Genomic DNA, 9,781 nt, shown 5'->3' with positions numbered 1-9,781 from the left:
CTCAGCACTGTCTCCGCAGGCCTGTGCGTAACCTTTGAACCATTAAGATAAGCGAGGCAGCTAAAAAAGAAGAGAAGAACAAAAGAGACACAGAGGGAGACAGAGGGAGAGAGAGAGAGAGAGAAGAGCAAGCTTAAAAAAGGCAGGAAAGAGAGGAAAAGGCATAAGCACAAAACGTGGCTGACAAACAAAAGCGAGGAATGAATTATATGATGCGCCCTGGCTTTGTATACCCTGTAAATATGTGCATAAAAGAGCATAGAAGGCTTGACAAACATTTTAAGCACTTATGTAAATATATTTCCATTTTATATAATATATATTATTTATTATATATTGTATATTATATATTATATATTATATATTATATATTATATATTATATATTATATATTATATATTATATATTATATATTATATATTATATATTATATATTATATATTATATATTATATATTATATATTATATATTATATGTTTTATTTTATATGTTAAAATCAAATTAATGGATATCTATAAGTGGGTTTATCTGAGTATCTAAACCTATTCCTTATTTGTGGCTATAACATGCCGGCGTCTCATTAGCGCGCTTAAAAGGCAAAAAAAAACAGCGAAAAGTTTTGCTTCGGTCACAGTCGGCGCCAAAGTTTTGCCATTTTTTATGCGACCAGCAAGTTGCGCCCATAGATCTTTAACTGTTGCCCTGGAGTGGCGGGCAGTGTGAAGTAAAATCGCAGAACCGCAGCCAAATACCAAATCGCACATCGAAATCGGGAAAACTGAAAATGCAAATCATTATTTTGGCTGCAGTAGCAGCAGCAACAGCAGCAGCACCAGCAGCATCTGCTGCATTCGAACGTGCTTGCTATTTACCCTTTAGTCAAACTCTATCTCTCCCTCTCTCACTCTCTTTGATCAACTGATGCTGGCAGCACTGCTGCTAGTCCACGTCTCATTGCGGCACATTTCGCCTAAGTATCGCACTCGGGCAACTTATTGATGCGCATAAATCAGTGAAACGAGTCCCAGAGTCCGCAAACACGAAATCGAGTCAGAGACACTAGTCGAAAGTCGACGGGCACAACCACTCTGCATGCCAAATCACTGCAGTAGAAAATTAGAAAATTTTTGCCCAACTGTCAAGTCAAGAGAGCAGACAGATTCAGAGTGTGTGTCGCTGTGTGTGTGATAGAATTACAATTTTCCACACATATACAGAGTTTGGCTTTTGGCTCAATCCAATACGTAGCTGCACAGCGCGCGACTGCTGTCAATGAAGTCGTATAGACTAAGCACATTTACTCTAGATATATATATAATTTAGCTATAGTTTAAAACGTGACAAGGCAAAGTAACTGTCGCGGCAAGTGCCTCAAATTGCAATTAACTTTAGACGCTCTAATTGGAAGGCACGCAAAAAAGAACTAAAAACAAAGAAAAAATGTGAAATAAGCAAAAAATGCGAGGAAAACGCGTGTCGAAATCCGCTTTAAGCGCTCAATTAGTCCAGCCAACAGTTAAAAAAAGAGGGTAAAAACTTATGGCAAATACAAAAAAAATACAAGCCGGAATGAATGAAAGCATGCTTTACATTTTTAAGCAGCCAGTCCCTGCACACACACACACACACACACATACAGATAGCCAACTGTTCCTCTGCCCCTCCCTCGCTAAGCGAACGTGGCGCCAATTAGCGTCGCCGCCGCCCAGCACTCAGCGGGCACCCGCCCGCTTGGTTTGGTCTCACATTATCAATTGCTCACATCATCAATCAAGGGCTTTGCAGGTGTAAAGCACCTACAATTGCCGGTTAGCGCGGCTGTGTGCAGGTGTAGCTGTGTGTGTCTGTGTGTGGCGCTTGTCTGCTTTGCTGGCGCAGATAATTTGTTAAAAATATAAAGAGATCTGACTAATGACAAATGAAATTCAACAAGCGTAACAGAGCACGCAGCCTAAAACATACATCGAGCAGGCTAGTTAATACCCTATAAATGTACACCTATGCATAGACATATATATATCTATATCTGTATATTGTTAAAGTCTTATCACGTTCATTTAAGTGGAAAAGCTTCAATGCGTTGACTGATTGTTTGATTGATCTTTTATTTGTTATTCAAACTCTCATCAAAGCTACTTTTAGTCTCTGCTTTACGCGCTTTATTTTTAAGCTTTTAACGTTTATTTAAGCTTCACGAAATTTCGCATTTCCAAAACAAAAGTCATTAAAACCTAATTAGCAATATATATTTTATTAACTTTAAATTCGATTTTTGCTTTAATATCTATTTAGGTCGCATAGAGCTGTTTTCCTTAGGCTTCACTGATTGATTAATCTGCAACTGCCTAAATATAAAATGATCTAGCTAAAGTCTTATACAGGGTATTTACATTCCAAAGCTCTTCATATAGCTCAGCACCAAAACATGAAACATTTGTAGTTAATTAAGATAACTAATTGAGTCGTCATAGATATCGAGACATGACTAAGAAAGCTAATCGATGATGGTTAGCATCTGTACACATTTGTTGTATGCAAGATTAGATTTATATTATCTCATTAAAATCGTAATCTTATAAGCCTAATACAAGTAGCTATAAACTAATTCCAGTCAGGGTAAGTGCTATATACACTTGTTTATCTGTTTTACGTGTTAAGCCTTTCGTCAAGCTAATCTGCTGCTGGCTTTTTCGACCATTCTATTTTATAGAGATAAGGCACAAGTTATCGGATCTTTGTATTATTATTATTTTTGTCAAGTGCTCTTGCTTGAGGCCATAAGATTCTAAAATCTCTTAATGATATTAATCAAATGTTCACACTTGAATGCGTGGTGTGTGGGGAAAAGAATTTCATACTCTTGATATTCAAACACTTAAAGAAAATAGACTTCATATATAATTAATGAAAATTAAATTTTAAACTAATTTTTTCAAATAACACAGTTGAAGTCAAAACAAAATAATCATTACTTATTTTGTTTTATTTTTGTTTTAATTATTTTAAATTCTAAGAAAATCTTAAAAAATATTTAAGAATGGCTTTTTAAATGCATCCATCATTCCCATATTTAAGAATACTTTTACCCTTATCAGTCTACGTTTACTATATAAAATATTTGCACAGGAATATGCTGAAACAGAGTACACACTCATACTTATATCAATAAGTTAGTTACTGCCAACTTATTGATATACCCCTTACGGGTATTCCCACAATTTTAAACAATACATTTCTCAATTGGACAGCTCGATTTTGAATTATTTGCTTAAATTCATTTGTTATGTATTGCTATTTGAACTACAAGGGTATTCCCTAATCCTTTATTTAGAGTATGCACTCTTACATGAATCGATAAGTTGACAGTAAGGGTATTCCCACAATATTAAACAATACATTTCTCAATTGGACAGCTGTACGCTCAATTTTAAAGTATTTCCTTAAATACATTTGTAATGCATCGCGATCAGTCGTTCGACCTGTAAAGACGTGAATTCGAACAGCCTTCGCTTAAGCTCTACTGCTGCAGAGTTCTAAAAATAGAACTTTGCGGTGCATTCTTCAACGCAACAGCAACAAAAACCGCACACGCAGCGTTTTCTTATCGCTTGCTTCCGCGTAACTCAATTGCTTTAATTGCAATTTACGAAATTTCGTCGCTTGGCGCGAGTGCGCCTGCACTCAAAAGCACAATCCGCGATGACATCTAATGTCAATAACCTCGCTACAGCTGTAAAGGTAAATGCAGAAATGCAAGCCCAGCTTAACGTTGTGATGGCAAATAGGCAAGCCTCCATCATGCCAATAAACTCAAAAATAGATATCGCCTCCGTGCAAGGCATCACTAACAACAAAAACACGAAACGTAAACAGCCAAATTCACCAAAAACCATCAAGAAAAGGCTCATCTTCGACGAACCAAGCACCAGCAATGCAGCATTAATATCAGAAAATCGATTTTCACTGCTCGTAGAAGAAGATGAAGACTACAGCGAATCACCTGTAGCTCCAGAAGCCCCAGTATTGACCGACCAGCAAACTACTCCGAAACCTCGTCCGCCCCCCATATGGTGTCCAAACATCAAGTCTGTGGCCCTACTTCAACAGATAATAGATAAAGTAATTGATGCTAAATCATACGTAATTAAGCCAAAGAAGAATAACATAGGTGTATTAACCCAATGCAGTGAGGACTATCGCAGAGTTATAGACCACTTTACTAAGCTGGAATTGGAGTTCCACTGCTACCAGCTTAAGGAGGACAAACCATATAGAGTCGTGTTCAAAGGGCTTCACTCCAGCACTGATACAACACTAATTAAAAAGGAATTGGAAACCAAAGGCCACACAATTACAAATGTGCACAACCCACTGAGCCGTATGGACAAAACACCGCTAAATATATTTTTTGTTGACGTGGCTCAGGCCCCCAACAACAAAGAAATTTTGGACATTCGAGTTGTCTGCAGGCAACGCTGCACAGTGGAACTGCCAAGAAGATACAACGACCTGACACAATGCCATCGCTGTCAAGAATTTGGACACACACAACGCTACTGCCACAAAGCTCCCAGATGTGTGCGTTGCGCCGGGAAACACGCATCCAAAGACTGCACCCGCGAAAAGGACCAGGCACCAACTTGTGTGCACTGTGAGTTACAGCACCCAGCCAACTATAAGGGCTGCCAAGTATACAAGCGGTTGCGCAAATTGCAATCCCCAGCACAAAAAAGGAGTCCCACACAAACACCGTCTACGGGTCCGAGTACTGCTTCCGAAATTACAAGGCCCCGGAGCATTACCCAAGCCACGAGCTTTGCAACGCCTATTAGTGGTGTTTCTTACGCACAGGCCGCTAGAGGTGGACCGTCAAATAAGAATACCACAAGTGACACTTTGTTCACTGAAATGCTTCAGCAACAACAACGTCAGTTTGACGCAATTAATGCCGAGCTCAAAGCGATGCGAGAAGTACAATCCCAACAAGCAACCATGCTAAACAGTTTAATGGCCATCATAACCAAGCTTGCCTACAAATAATGGCTTTACGTGTGGGTATCTGGAACGCCAATGGCCTGAGAAACAAGACTCAGGAACTGGCTGCGTTTCTCTCACAAGAAAACATAGATATAATGTTAATAACAGAAACTCATGAGTGCCCCACTACACAAATTTTCGGATACGAACACTATCAGGCTCATGGTGAAGGAGCAAACTGCTTTGGTGGATCCTCAATCCTCATACGAGCAACAATACCGCATACACCTTTACTGCCAATTTGCAACGCAACAATGCAGGTCTCAGCCATCACCCTGCCTACGTCTATTGGAGCGATCGAAGTTGCGTCAATTTATCTTCCGCCAAACACTGGTCTGTGTGATCATCACATGGAACAGGTTCTAGGCCAAAGGTTGAATAAGACCCTCATCGGCGGCGACTGGAATGGATGGCACCCATTTTGGGGAAGCAATAGTGCGAATCGTCGCGGAGAAGTCATATTTGAGGCGATTCAAAACTTACAATTCAGCATATTGGCGACTGGAGCCCCCACCCGTTACCCAATTAATGGACACAGGCCCTCGGCAATCGACTTCGCTGTCTACAAAGGCATCTGTGACCGGCAATTGACCATTGAAGAATCCTTGGACCTATCCTCTGACCACCTGCCACTAATAGTCACAATCCACGCGCAGCCACAGCCCTTGCCCATTAGGAAACAACTACTGCCAGCAGGATCAGATTTAGGAGTCTTTAGGCGCGAGCTCCATTACTCTTTGCACATAGAAATGGAACTTAACACTCCTGAAGACGTGGACTACGCAGCAAACAAACTGCAGGAAGAAATAGTCAAAGCTGCGCACCAAGCCGCCCCACCATCTTGCCAAACAAGACAACAGTCTCCGTACAACATCCCCCTCACCTTGGAGGCCCAACACCTACTAATACACAAAAGATGGGCCAGGAGACGCTGGTTAAGATTACGCACGCCTGATGCCAAATCCATGTACAACGAAGCCACGAGGCATCTTAAAGCTGCTCTCGCCCTGCTTCAAAAGAGGTGTATCAGCGATGCGCTGGTACGAGCTGAATCGCCCACTGACGCAGAGTTTCAATTATGGAAATTTACAAGAAAGCTCAAACGGCAGCCAATACGACGTCATCCCATTCGGAGCATTTCTGGTTCCTGGCACATTGGAGACGAAGCTCAAGCTGAGGCTTTTGCAAACCACCTTCAAGACCAATTCACGCCGGTGATTACCGCAGAGGCCTCAGAAATCGAAGCAACAGAAGACATCGTTCTCTCGCCCCTCCCAGCTGAAGACCAGATAACTGGATGTACAAAAGAAGAGGTTCTTGAACACATCAGAAGAGTGAAGGCAAAAAAATCCCCTGGATATGATCTAATAAACGGCAGAGTCCTTAGAGCACTGCCTGACTCCACCATAGACTACATAACTATGGTGTACAACGCCATGCTCCGCATCCGGCACTTTCCAGCCTGCTGGAAGCGCGCCGTGATTGTGATGATTCCTAAGCCTGGCAAACCCGTGGGAGAAATTGAGTCGTACAGACCAATTAGCCTGTTGCCAGTACTCTCCAAAATATTCGAAAGAATATTTCTGGAACGAGTACTGACACATCTGGGACGCCAGGAGGCCATTCCAAACCATCAGTTTGGCTTCAGGAGACAGCATGGAACACCGGAACAGGTTCACAGAGTTGTGCACCATATCCTTGGAGCCTTTGAAGAAAAGATGTACTGCTCTGCCGTCTTTTTAGACATCAAACAGGCGTTTGATCGAGTTTGGCACCTGGGACTGCTGCAGAAAGTGAGGACCACCCTTCCAGCCCCATTTTTCGCGTTGCTATCCTCATACCTTATTGGAAGAACCTTCCAAGTGTCAAGGGGGCAAACAGTATCCTTGACTAGACCAATTATGGCTGGAGTACCACAGGGTAGTGTTCTAGGCCCAACACTTTATACTTTATTCACAGGAGATATGCCAACTCCCGAGCCAAATATAGGAAGTACAGATGCAGTACTCATAGCGACCTATGCAGATGACACCGCCATCTTATCACGTCACGTATCTGCGCAAGAAGCTTCAGACTCACTACAAAAATATCTGGACTCTTTCGGACGCTGGGCAAAACGGTGGTGTATCACCATTAATGCACAAAAGTCTGTACATACTACCTTCGCCACTAGAAGAGGAGATTGCCCAAGCGTTGCATTGGGGCCCACTATTCCCAAAGCCTCAAAAGTAAAGTACCTTGGTATCACTCTTGACAGAAGGCTGACTTTTAAAGCGCACATAAGTCAAGTAACCTCAAAATGCAAAAGCAAGCTAAAAACCCTCGACTGGATGCTGAGAGCTTCAAGCAAGTTGTCTTACAGCAGCAAGGCCGCCATCTACAAGGCAATAGTTGTCCCAACCTTCGTATATGGTATCTCTCTATGGGGCTCCTCGGCGAAGACTACAAGGAACAAAATTCAGACCCTGCAGAATAAAGCACTACGCAGATGGACTGGAGCCAGCTGGTTTGTAAGAAACTCAGTCTTACATAGGGATTTAGCAATTCCCACAGTTGCTGAACTCATTGGGCGACACAGTTCAAGATACGCGGACAGACTTGCAGCGCATCCTAACCATCTCGCAAGCAACCTGGCTATAAACAACAATAGGCGAAGACTGAAGAGATTGCATCCTCTAGACAATATTAGAACTAATTAAGATAGTAGCTACAAGTGCAGAATAATTGGCATATCTGCCCTCCCATTAGTTAAGGTTTAGAGCTAAATGCGCTATAGAGTCTAAGACAATAAGCTGCAACAAAATAAAGAAATAAAAACGAAAAAAAAAAAAAAAAAAAAAAAAAAAAAAAAACATTTGTAATGCAACGGTATTTGGGCAACAAGGGTATTCCCTATTCCGTTAGTTACAAATAATTTCACTTATCAGCTGAACAGCTCGATATCTTATCGTTAAAAAAATAAGAACAAATCGTGCGTAAATTCTATCTCGTGATGTGCGCACAAAATGTATTCGTGATGTCACAGAACAATATATATATATATATATATATATATATATATATATAAAGTTACGCAAGGTATTCCATTTAATTTACCATTCATTTGTCAAGTTTTGAGTGGCGTCTCAAGAAAATGTGATTTTAATTAGCTCGCCCGCAAAAGCCACAAAGAGTTGTGCAATAATATGCAGATATATTTATGGAAATACAGATGAATAGGGGTTGGTGTTGAGGGTGTTGATGCTGTTGGGGATGTGGGCGGTGGGCTAGTTAGGGCAACTCGAATGCAATGTTTGCAGTGCACTTGCATATTGTTCGCACTTCATTTAAAAATAACTTTTAACTTGATTAAAGAATGGCAACAACAAGCGGCAAGTGGCAACAGGAAACAGCGACTTGGACGGCTGTGGGCTGGTGGGCGTGGCAACAAAGTGCAAAGTGAAATCTTATGCAATTAACTTAAAGTCAACTTGACTTGCAAGGCCTGAGGGACCAAGCGGAGCTGTGGAGACCCGTTTGAAAAACTAATTGACATCGTTGCTCTGGCAGCGCTGACAGCTGGAGCTGCCAACTCGCTTTGAATATATATATATATATATAGATATATATGTGTGTATACATATATATATATAAGAAGAGAAAGAGAAAGAAGCAGCACAAATATTTTCACAATTTCAACTTCTGCCTGCTGCCTGCTGCCGGCTGCCTTTGCTCCTTTATTTCTACAACTTTTTTTTGCGCCCATTTTGCGCGACAGTTTTAATTTAATTTTAGCCCGAATTCAGAGCCATGTCGTTCATTGCAGGCGCCAATTTCAGTGCCACCTCAGAACATGAAAGAGTGACAGAGAGAGAAGGAGAGAGAGAGATAGTGGGGGCGTGGAAGAGAGATAGGTACATGTCGACACGGCGACTAGAGCCCAGGCGCAACTATTATCGGTGCCATTAAAAAAGTTTAGTCCGATTTGAGCGCGCACGCTTAATGGCCAAGATTTTAATCAGAAAATGAGTTAAACGCCAGCTGGCTTCGACACGGCGAACGGCGAACGACGAACAGCGGCTGGCAACTCCCAGATCAGCCAAGCATATGTCCCAGTCCATGTCTGGCTTTGATTATTGTAGCGCTTATGCGCAATTACTTGCATACGCTGACATGGCACATCCATTGGATGCAGTTGCTCCAAAATCCCGCAGCGAGCAGACGGCACAAGCTAAAAGTTTGGGGCGCATTTAAAAGTTTTGATATGCGCAGCAGCGAAAAATTGCATTAGCCGCAACTTCTTGCTGGGAGAAGAATCTAATGCAACACTTTCCGACAGTCCAAAAGTTTTAGAGCGAGTGCGAAGCTGGAGGAGCAGGAGTAGAATATTAAGCTAGTCTTATGCAAACAATTGGACTGCTCTGGCATAGTCTCAGCTTAGAGCTTGGCAAATTTTAAGCAGCGCGTAAATCAAGGAATTATTGTTTAATATAGTGCGCCATAAGATAAGAGCGAGAATATGGTCTTGCAAGCCAGGCAACTGTTCTATGAGAAGACCAAATTTCATTTTTATTGGGTTATCATTTCTATAAATATGCCAAGTGTACTTCAGATATATTATCTATAATTACAAATGAATATATATAGTAAAATATTCCTAAAATAGCTAGTGAGCGTAGATAGTGGGACTGCTCGACTAGAAGATACCAGGAATCATGCAAGAAGTTGCCATACCAAACATTTTACACTTCCTTTAATATATACA

The sequence above is a fragment of the Drosophila hydei genome, unplaced genomic scaffold (assembly GCF_003285905.1).
Source record: "Drosophila hydei strain 15085-1641.00,03,60 unplaced genomic scaffold, DhydRS2 tig00008122-arrow-pilon, whole genome shotgun sequence".
NCBI lineage: Eukaryota > Metazoa > Arthropoda > Insecta > Diptera > Drosophilidae > Drosophila > Drosophila hydei.
Note: the sequence above shows the minus strand (reverse complement) of the source record.